At 35.7% G+C, this 11,302-nt stretch overlaps 1 long non-coding RNA gene across 2 annotated transcripts; it reads right to left on the minus strand.

Moving 5' to 3' along the window:
- Nucleotides 1–1,390: 1,390 nt before the first annotated feature.
- LOC113466790 lies at nt 1,391–7,184 on the minus strand. 2 transcript variants are annotated; one of them, XR_003391084.1, is made up of 4 exons: nt 7,051–7,184; nt 4,199–4,504; nt 3,745–3,865; nt 1,391–2,337 (listed from the first exon to the last, which is right to left on the minus strand). It is a non-coding gene; the product is annotated as an uncharacterized LOC113466790 (long non-coding RNA). The 2 variants fall into 2 exon arrangements; XR_003391083.1 differs by having other exon boundaries at nt 3,745–3,990.
- Between the last annotated feature and the right edge of the window lie 4,118 nt (nt 7,185–11,302).

Below are 11,302 nucleotides of genomic sequence, written 5' to 3' on the forward strand. Positions count from 1 at the left end.
ACCAACAACGTACGCAAGTAAACAGTTAAGCGTGATTTAGGTTGTGCAATATTTTCCATTTTCGCAATATGAACCTTTTTAGGCCAACTTGATCTTTTGTTCCAGGTACCTGGGAACTTACCGTGCTTTCTAAGTTGAATAACCCTCCGTACACGGACGAAAAACTGTTCAAGAACTAGGTAACTATCAACGTCAGCATCTCCTCATTGGGTTCATAGGAAAGGAACAATATTTTCCATGTGTATATAATTACTATTGGGTTTAATGAGTCATAAAGTGTAGAACATATTAAGTTTGTATTGCATAAGTGCCCCTCGTATACGGGACTCTGTTGAGGTTTTTAAAAATCAATTACCTATATTTTCTCTAGTAAAATGTTACAACTGAATGGATCTTCAGTTTCGAGAAACTGTGGAAACTAATATTTTCCTTTTGCAAACTGAGACGATTTTCTCTCTTCTGAAGCTCCTTTCCCCTCTTTTTTTTTTGTTAATTTGCTGGGTACCTTTTCTTGTTCCACCTTTAGGAATTTTCATCAAAAATTGTCAACTTGGTAATATCCTAGCAAATCCTGTTACTACAACAGCTACCTGTCTATACATTAAGACTCTATCCTTTTGTTCCTATTTCTGTGACATTGTGACCTTCTAGCTAGACTAAGTGATTGTCAGAGTCGAATATCGATTTTCATACTTTCGAAATAGATTTGCGACCAGGATTTATTGTCACTTCGCAGTTGGTGGTAAATTTTAATTAGATGGGCTAAGTGGCACGGTACCAGATTTATTGGATGAAAATTTACGATCTTTGACGGAGTCCCGTCTCATATAAAGCTATCAAAGTCTCCATTATTATGAACTAATATTAATGAATAATGTTATTTATTAATATAGTATACTTATAAATGTACATGTATACCGGATTGAATGGCAGCTATTGCTTTAGGTAATCTACTATTTTGCCCTTGGTAATTTTGTACCCATTTGTTGAATAGGATAGCCAAAAAATCGACTGTGATTTGGGATTTACTACCAGATTGCTCCTCGTACTTCACGACAAATTGTCTTGTGTCTAGACTCTAGGTAATCATTTCTTGATGGATGCTTTTTGACCGTTTTAAGGAGGGGTCCATTCTCATCAATGTGTATTACCATGGATTGCCCGTTGGGAAATGAGAAAAAATAGAAGTAGGAAAATTAATTGTAACATCGAATCTAAAATTCCATGAGACAAAGGTACCAATGGGTACTCAAAACAAGAATGAACGGCTAACCGAAGACTGAAGATGCAACGGTCATAAACTGACTAGCACAAAATAGATTTTGCTGACCTTGTACCAGTCCTGACTCCTGAGACTTGCAACGCGGAATACAAACTGCCCTATAAAGTTGAGCCCACAATTTTCCCACAGTAAGACAATGTCACAGCGAACATAATTAGTAGCACATGCGCTTAACTGTTGGTTGAACAGATAAATAATAAAAACGTTAAGTAAAGATGGATAATAATTAAGCGCTTGTTTCACATGAATTAACTCTTTAAAACGTCTCACCATTATTCTCTTGAGATCTAAATAAAAAGAGCTTTCTGTACAGAAAGGAAACTCATAACTCATGTCAATGTACCATTTGATTGTTTGAGGCTTTGTGATCAGAGAACAAACCTACAACCCATAGTTCTTCTTCCTAAGTTACCATGAATGTACTCGTACGTCATCCTTTTTGTCCAATACCGTTTTTTGCACCTTTTCTGTTTACTTTAGTGAATCTAATCAATGCCTGCTGTCTGCTATTGATTCTTTCCTATCTCTCGAGTAGTTCTATGCATAGAGATCCAATACATCACGCAAGAGCATCGTTAATATTCTATTGGCATCTTTAAATTATTGAGCTTGAAAATCATCCAACAAAAAACTTCAGAACTAAGATCTTATCATCCCCTCTACCTTTTAACAGAAACATCTCCATGGGTGTACATGGTGCAGATTTATGTTTTATTTCTGAAATAGTTACATAAATAATAAATTAATTTTTACACAGGTATATTTATCACCTAACATTGTAGTTCTTAGTACAAGGATGCCTACTTGGGTACAAGATTGAATGAGAATGTAGAAAGGAGAAATACATGGAAAGAATGATTAAGAATTATTCATCAACTAAAAATTGCTGCCACAAAGTCTAACGGAGATAGTCCAGAGCTGGGTATGAATAACTGGTATAACTCTGCAGATGATGTCATAGTTATAACGTATGTAAGAATACTTGAAGACTCACCAGTCAACACCTCTCTGTCTCTCTCCCTCTCGAAATATTGAGAATGATTCGATGAGTCGATCTGTAGAAGAATAAGAAGAAAATTAAGAAGAGGAATAATAACTCGAGAAGTGGTGGAGAATAACCGAGAGTTGTGGTACTTCTTGGTAAATTTAGGAGATTAATTTTTCTTATGCTAACAGGAATTTAAATCAAAGTGTAAGAAAAAAAAACTTTAAAATATAGGTAGTACAGCTAGTACCTATTACGAGTAATAGTGTTAAGGTAAACAGTAAACACAGCTTGAAATAGGAAAAATGTTTCAATGATAAATTAAATACAAATTCTCTGAATCTTTTCCCAAGATTAGGCTTGAGAAAATTTCCGGTTGTGTGAAAGAGCTCATTATGTGAGAACCCTGTCATTAAAGCCTGATAGAAATTTTAATTCGAGAACTTGTGCTCAAGTCAAATCTTCCTCACCTATCCTCCTCTGAACAGAGGGGAACGTCGAACTTAATTTTAGTTAGAATTATGCCAGTTCTACCTAGGTTTGTAGACCGCCCATACACCCATCATTATTCTCTTGAAAAAATACATACCAAATACCAAAATACAGAAAAAAATGTAAAGAATCATCCTTCTCAGGCAAGAATTCAATGAGAATACTATGGTTTGGTTTCCTGCCTGCCGAGGTAAAGAGAATTTCTGGTTTCATTCATTCGAGCAGTTGGTAGATTTTATCAGAAGTGTCGTGTTTTCATCAAGTGCGAACTTTATTAATTTTTACAATGGTAGGTACCTACCTACCTATGTATCCAAGTAAACACCCATTAAATTTTTAATGTTAAAAATGACTTCATGCTGTAGCTACTTAAAATAATTTATATAGGGAACATAACGGATACTTATGTATAATTAAGTAGGTATGTACTCTTTCGAATGTCCATAAGAATAGCCTGAAAACGGCCCTGGAACAGATAGATAACGCCCCTAAATATCGAAGATATTACAATAACTTTCAGAAACTCAGAATAGTTTTAGAAGAAAAAAAATCTAGAAGGCATTAAGACATTAAAGTTTGAAATTTTTTACAATGTCATGAGCCCTCCTTTAAATTCTGAAGGTAATCATCACTTTCAGTATCTAGGTAGATACTATTTGTACACTTTAGTATGTAGCTATCATCTAGGATTCAGTGCTGAGGCTTGTCTGAAATGTAGGGCTAACATAGAAAATAATAATGGTAGAATGAAAACACCTCTGGTGTGGATGGAAATCCGGAAAAGTCTAATCCAAAGTTTGAGCTCGTAAACGCTTTGATTACCAAGAAAAGTATTTTAAACGAGTGTATAATATCTCGTATCAGATTATTTGAGCAGACTGTATGATCATGTGCCTTCTACAAATATTGCAGTCTCATCACCCCTATACTTAGTAGAGTTTTAATTACAATCCTGGTAATCACTTATTATGGTTCGTATTCTTACCATGACAAATGGTGTTCAGAGACACGACAGCTAAGGAACTCTTGAATTCCTAGGATCAGTAGCTCTTTGTCAGGAACTCCCACACAACTTGAACAATAATAGAAATAGTACGCCACTGTGTCTGTGTGAGATATGAATACGATTAAGAGATGATTTCATTGCATACCTTATCTTTTCTACATCCCAGAGGACTTTGCCTAGAAAACGTAGGTACTGACTGGGTGACAGGCTCAAGAGTTAAATTCTCTGGAAAAGGTAGTATTCTACTGATTAAAGTTAGGTCTAGCACAACAATAAGGGAACCCTTAATGCAAGAATTCTATGCCTAAATAGTCCAATAATATGTAACAGTCTAATTCTAATCAATTTCTGGAATAAACGTTAACAAAATTTTAATCAAGACTAGCTTAATTTTAATTGTCATTTATAATATGTACCAAATAGGTATACCTACCACGTAGGCTTTATGTTTTGTGAGAGAACCAACAAAGGGAGAGAAGAAGAAAAAGAAGAAGATCTTGACGTCACAACTGTTTAAACTTTTTCATTAGAACGGCGATAAAAAGTGAATTTTCGACCTCTTAAATATATTTTTTCTGAGTTTTGACTTCAGATTTAGATTTTCCACAACTTTTTACGTAGGAATCGACCTTTTGTTCAAATGCATATTCTCTGAATACTCTTGTTCTTCAAAGAATCATGTTGAAATATTTGTAGATATCTCAGAGAGAGAGAGATCAAGAAGAGAGAACCTTCCAATCTGAAAGCAGAAGAGAGAATGAGCTCTGACAAAATTTTGGGTATAAAGAAACCTCCCCTTGACCCCCTACTACCAAAAACTATTGAAGGAGCTAGGGGAAATGTAGGGGGTTGAGGGGAGGTTTCTCCTACATTTTGACCACGTGTTTGGAGATTCTCCTCTGTGGTAAATTGGTAATTTATAGAGACATCGCGTTGTCTTCTTTTGAGTTATGCACCGTTTTTTCCCGGTATCCTCTTATTTCGCGATATCCGCGGTTTTTTGTAATATCTGCGATTTTTCGCAATAAGCACGGCTTGTTCGCGGTATCCGCGGTATGTTCGCGGTATCCGCGGTATGTTCGCGGTATCCGCGGTATTCGCGGTATCCGCGGTATGTTCGCGGTATCCGCGGTATGTTCGCGGTATCCGCGGTATGTTCGCGGTATCCGCGGTATGTTCGCGGTATCCGCGGTATGTTCGCGGTATCCGCGGTATGTTCGCGGTATGTTCGCGGTATCCGCGGTATGTTCGCGGTATCCGCAGTATGTTCGCTGTATCCGCGGTATGTTCGCGATATCCGCGGTATGTTCGCGGTATCCGCGGTATGTTCGCGGTATCCGTGGTATATTCGCGGTATCCGCGGTATGTTCGGGGTATCCGCGGTATGTTCGCGGTATTCGCGGTATGTTCGCGGTATCCGCGGTATGTTCGCGGTATCCGCGGTATGTTCGCGGTATCCGCGGTATGTTCGCGGTATCCGCGGTATTTTCGCGGTATCCGCGGTATGTTCGCGGTATCCGCGGTATTTTCGCGGTATCCGCGGTATGTTCGCGGTATCCGCGGTATTTTCGCGGTATCCGCGGTATGTTCGCGGTATCCGCGGTATTTTCGCGGTATCCGCGGTATGTTCGCGGTATCCGCGGTATGTTCGCGGTATGTTCGCGGTATCCGCGGTATGTTCGCGGTATGTTCGCGGTATCCGCGGTATGTTCGCGGTATGTTCGCGGTATCCGCGGTATGTTCGCGGTATGTTCGCGGTATCCGCGGTATGTTCGCGGTATGTTCGCGGTATCCGCGGTATGTTCGCGGTATGTTCGCGGTATCCGCGGTATGTTCGCGGTATGTTCGCGGTATCCGCGGTATGTTCGCGGTATCCGCGGTATTTTCGCGGTATCCGCGGTATGCTCGCGGTATCCGCGGTATGCTCGCGGTATCCGCGGTATGCTCGCGGTATCCGCGGTATGCTCGCGGTATCCGCGGCTTGTGAAATAGTAAAATTACTAGCTCGCGGTATCCGCGGCTTGTGAAATAGTAAAATTACTAGCCATAGGTACGTGTTAACTTATTATTAGTTGCGTGCCTTACACTTATGTAGGTACACAGCATTATTAGTTATTACAAATACATAATAAAATAGGTACCCGCGATCTTCTTTGTTATAGGGACTAGGGAGCCATAATATGTAAATAGTTTTTTTTTTTTCTGTGCGACTCACTTTGCCCCGAGGCCCTCATTTAATTAGGTATTTATCAATTACCAGAGGAAAAATATGCAAACATCGTGCGGTTTTCTTTTAACCTTTATCTTGATTTTTTATTGTTATTCATGGCCTCTTATTATTCTATTAACCACTATTAAGTATTGGTAATTTTAGCACAAACACCACCAATTTGAACTCTTATATTTCTTTCCCTCTTTTATCCTGGAATACTGGTGATTTTGGCATATCCACTAAAGCAATTTTCGCTTTAAAAAAAAAAAAAAAAAAAAAAAAAAAAAAAATTAAATAATCATCCAAACTTTTTTCATGGAACAAACAAAAAAAAAAAAAAAAAAAAAAAAAAAACTTTCAATGATCATCCAAACTTTATTCATGGCAAACACGAACATTATGTAAAAAAAAAAAAACTTTGACCTCTCAAAAAATTATCTACCTATCATCTATTTTAGAGTTTGTCTAATATTTACCTACTTTACTACGAGTTTTAAACAAACTAAAAGATTTATTACTCATTACATATTTTTATCAGATCTCTGTGATGATACCTGAGAGCGTAAATAAAATTATACCTATCAGAATAAAAATTCGCTATCACAAAAATAAGAATAGATTTAGGAAGAAAATAATATCCATTATCACTCGAAGCCTTTGAAAATAAAAGAGCAGTCAATAAGAAAACAATTGTTTGAAAAGTCCAAAAAAATTCCACTAGGGTTGAGTACGAGCATCGATTAAAATCATTTACAAAAGTACGAGCATTTAGTAACTTCTAGTACATTAGTACTGGTGATGTGGAGCAATGCGGGGTCAATAACCGCTGTGGAATGTATGGAGTAAGATCTGTAGTAAAAGTCGTAGTATATTCGGTCGTGACCTTCGTCTCCTCTCTCTCCCACACAATCGCTGTCTCTCTCAAGTCAATGAATGAAAATCATGATGGCCGCCACTCAACTTTTAGACAAATAATTTGAAAATTCCGCTAGGTTGCAGCACTAATAGTGAGCTGAAATTTTTAGATTTCCCTTTTTAATTTAATTTTTTTGCTAATTAATCGAGGTACTCACTAATTTATTAATAAATAACAAATTAATAAAGTAATTTTCTATTTATTTTTAAACTTAAATTAAAAAATAACAACTTTTAGGTAGAAAAATCAGCACTTTTCTGAAGTTCTCATTCTCGTTCAAATAAATGGAAATCATGATAACTGCCTGGTGTGAAAAATATCTAATGGCTGCTTTTAAAAAAAGTATTTTAAAATTCCGCTAGGTTGCAGCACTAGTATCGAATTAACATTTTTAGATTTTCCTTTTTTATTTTATTTTTTTTAGTTAATCGATGTACTCATTAATTTATTAATAAATATTTAAGTAATAATGTTTTTTGCTATTTATTTTTTTATTTTAGATCAACGAAATAACTACTTTTAGGTAGAAAAAAACAGAACTTTTCCAAACTTCTCGCTCTCGTTCAAATGCATGGAAATCATGATGGCTGCCTGGGGCTGGGGTGAAAAATCCATGATGGCTGACGCCTGACGCTCGAAAAAAGTATTTAAAAATTCCGCTAGGTTGCAGCACTAGTATCGAATTAACATTCTTAGATTTTCCTTTTTTATTTTATTAGTTAATCGATGTACTCATTAATTTATTAATAAATATTTAAGTAATAATGTTTTTCGCTATTTATTTTTTGTTTTAGATCAACGAAATAACTACTTTTAGGTAGAAAAAAACAGAACTTTTCCAAACTTCTCGCTCTCGTTCAAATGCATGGAAATCATGATGGCTGCCTGGGGCTGGGGTGAAAAATCCATGATGGCTGACGCCTGACGCTCGAAAAAAGTATTTAAAAATTCCGCTAGGTTTCAGCTCTAGTGTCGAATCTTTCAGTTTTGGTGGATGTGACCAAGCTACTATAGTGGTAAAATACTGGTGGTCAAGATTTTCATAGCATGCATTTTTCGATCTCAAGTCAGACTTTAAAGATAGGTACCCACTATATTTCTATATTCATATTAGGATACTATGTTTATTCCCAATACCTACATTCTTTTAATTGAATTAATCACACAAAAAAACATAAATCATTAACTTGTCAGATATTTTTCTTTTCACTCATTCAATATTATTGAAATCTTATCAGGATTGACCTCTTCATATGGCGGACCAAACTGGTTCTTTTTTTCCCCGATTTCTCCTCTTTTTTTAATAATATAATTTGTTCTCACATCAACATTTCCGTTTTCCTCCCACTTTTTACTAGGTCCACAGCCCTCCAAATATTTGTAATCATTTATTCAATAACTAAATCATTTAACTATTAAAAAAATAATAATAAAAACAAGCTGGGCTCGACCCTCCGGGAATTTTTTAGCCTGTAATTTATTCGATCGTAGTTAAAGAAAATCAGTACCTAGGTATGTGCCTACTGTTTAATATTCACTTTATTATTATTATTAAGATCGGTTTATATTCATATTTTTATTATATTTATTTATGAAAATATTTTATTATATTAGTGATATTTTATTCTTGATTTATGTAATGATTTAAAATCAAGACTAGAGCCCGTTCTCCCTTTATTCCTTTAAGTCACCCATCCATTTATTGGCCTTGCTCGGCGTAACTTAACATAGGTGACGCTAAAACCGGTCTTAAATTATCAACTGAAGTGTTATCTGAAACTTTCTCGCTTTGAGTTCATAGGTCGTCGCGACAAATTTCAAGATCAGAGCTCATTTGTGTGAGAAAATGTGAAAAAATTCACCAAAAACCATATTTTTTTTGTTGTTTTTTGGATTTATGGTTTTCTAGACAAAATTTGCACCACCACTTTCGTGTTCCTGGTAAAAAGACCTTTAATTTGATATATAGGTCGACCAGGTTCGGATAAGTCCTTCTATGGGGACAGACAGACACACAGACGACACCGAAGCGAATACAATAGCCCGTCCCTTATATACCTTTTTTTATTACTATCGTAATAATAAAGGAAGGACGGGCTAAAAATGGCATGTAATTTTGAATATTTACAGTTTCTATGTGTCGTATCATGTGAAAAAAGAGCCTTTTATTGTGATAGGTAATGGTAATAAGGTAGAAATCACCATAATATTTATACTTTGTTGAGTACCAACTGCAAGGGGGGAAATGAAATGAAATTCATATTTTCCTCAGCGATGAAGTACCGAACCGGGTCGAATATTGAATTGGGTAAATCGAATTGGGTAACCCAATTGAGTTGGGTGTCCCGTGAGTACTGAAATGATATCCTATTTGTTCATACTCGTATACCTATATATTGCACTTTAAACGTTGAAACCCAATACCCAGGTATAGCAATTTCATTTATGTTTTTACAGTATGAGAATAATTTTGGTACTCAGAAATAAATAAATTAATATGTAAATCAGTTGCCACGAAAATGTAAAAAAAGAAATAATAAATATAATTTACAGAGTCTACCCATTATGTTCTCCAAATTCTAAACCTTAATACCTACAAAGTACCTACAGAACGCGAATCTTCTTCAGATAATTATAAAACATAGGTAACCTTTAATATTAAGAGAGGTTCTCAATTCTTTGCAAACTCAAAACAACTTCAAACATACAAAGTAATTCGCATCAAGTGACATAATGCGAAAGAACAAGCTGCAATATTCAAAGCAAGGTTACCTAGAAGCCACCTTTTAAGTGACTTTATCTTCACAAATCTAAATTATAGATCATAGGTTATTAATTTAAATTCGAAAAAAGGAAAAATAGTAAAGATAAAGTACACAGTAGGTAGCTTACTCGATGTTGCATATCTTGACTTCTCACATAAAGCAAAAATTCTCCCAAGACCTTTGAGAGAGTGAAGTTTGGTTAATTACTACACACAAAAAGAAGGAATAACCAATCACTATAAATTAGTACTAATAACTACACACACTTCCAAAGCTATAATAGTAGCAATAAAGCAATACTCGATTTAGTTAAACGTCTCGAGTCTTTATTACTGGTTAATAAGTTGTATCCATCACAATCTACTGGTAAAGAACTTATATTCCTATACCTATGAGTATACCTGTGGATAAATAAAAGGTAGTTTGCTGCCCATCATAGCCAATAGGTATCTTTGTTTTTATGTCTGCTGCAAATACAATGTTTTGGTCTAGGAATACTTATCCTGCAATAGCTACATAATAACTAATTATAATAGATCAGTTGCGCTTACTTGGGTGATGTTTCAAAGTCATAGAGCAGGAAAAATGAGGACCAACGGAATTTTTCTTTTTTGGATTTGTATGTATGATATATCCATGTTGTTGTGGTAGGTAGGTAGTAGGTAATAAATATGAACATCCATGTCGCTCAACAAGAAATAAAGTTAATATGGACTTATGATACATTAATGGACTGAGATATGGACTTGTGGTTGCCTGAGTACATAATGTGTGTAGGAGAGCGTAGCAAGCTTCTTTTACTTGAAGCATAATTTATCAGTGGTGTCTTTGTGGTGAATTTTATGAAATAAAAGAAGAGCAATTTGATATAACCAGCTTAATTCCATACACAAAAATCCCACTCTGAGGCTTAGATGTAGGGACAAACAGACTCAAAAGATGGGTTAAGCTTGTGCGAATTATTCACGAGCAACTTGATGATAAAGATATTAGATCTCATGCAGGTTGGATACAATGTCTCATATATTTAAAGGAAATTGATAAGCAGAAAGTATGGGCACAAAGTTAGCAAAAATGAAAAAAAAAAAAAAAAAAAAAACGAAAAAAGGAAGAAGAATAAAGAGGACAGGCTCTCTCTGTCTCTCTCTCTCTCTCTCTCTGTCTCTTTCTCTCTCTCTCTCTCTCTTAGAATGGTATACCTTCTTCACAAATCCCGAAATAGACTGAAAAATTCCTCCACCTTCAGTGCAGACTTCATCCCAGCTGTCGAAACAGTATTTCTACAAATCCCTCTCCAACATTTTCCAAAGATTCGCCACTAGACATTAGCATGGTACCATTACAATATCGTACGCTATAATATCGTGAAATCAAAATTCAAACTCTTACACCAAGGACATAGGGAACTTCTGTGTCTAGTGCAGAAATATGTTGGGACCTAGGATTGGATCTAGAAGAGGAGAACAGAAAAATGAAAGGAAGGGCTGGATCGATTTACTTCTTCAACCTCTATTTGATAAAAGCGTGCATGAATCTAAAAAAAGCTTTATGAAAAAAAAGCAGAACAAATAATTACGGTCTATAGGTATTTTGTTAGCTAGACTACTATCATTTAAGACTTTCAAAATGTTGTTTTTTAAGATA

This window comes from Diaphorina citri, unplaced genomic scaffold, assembly GCF_000475195.1.
Source record: "Diaphorina citri unplaced genomic scaffold, Diaci psyllid genome assembly version 1.1 scaffold17, whole genome shotgun sequence".
In the NCBI taxonomy this organism is placed as follows: domain Eukaryota; kingdom Metazoa; phylum Arthropoda; class Insecta; order Hemiptera; family Psyllidae; genus Diaphorina; species Diaphorina citri.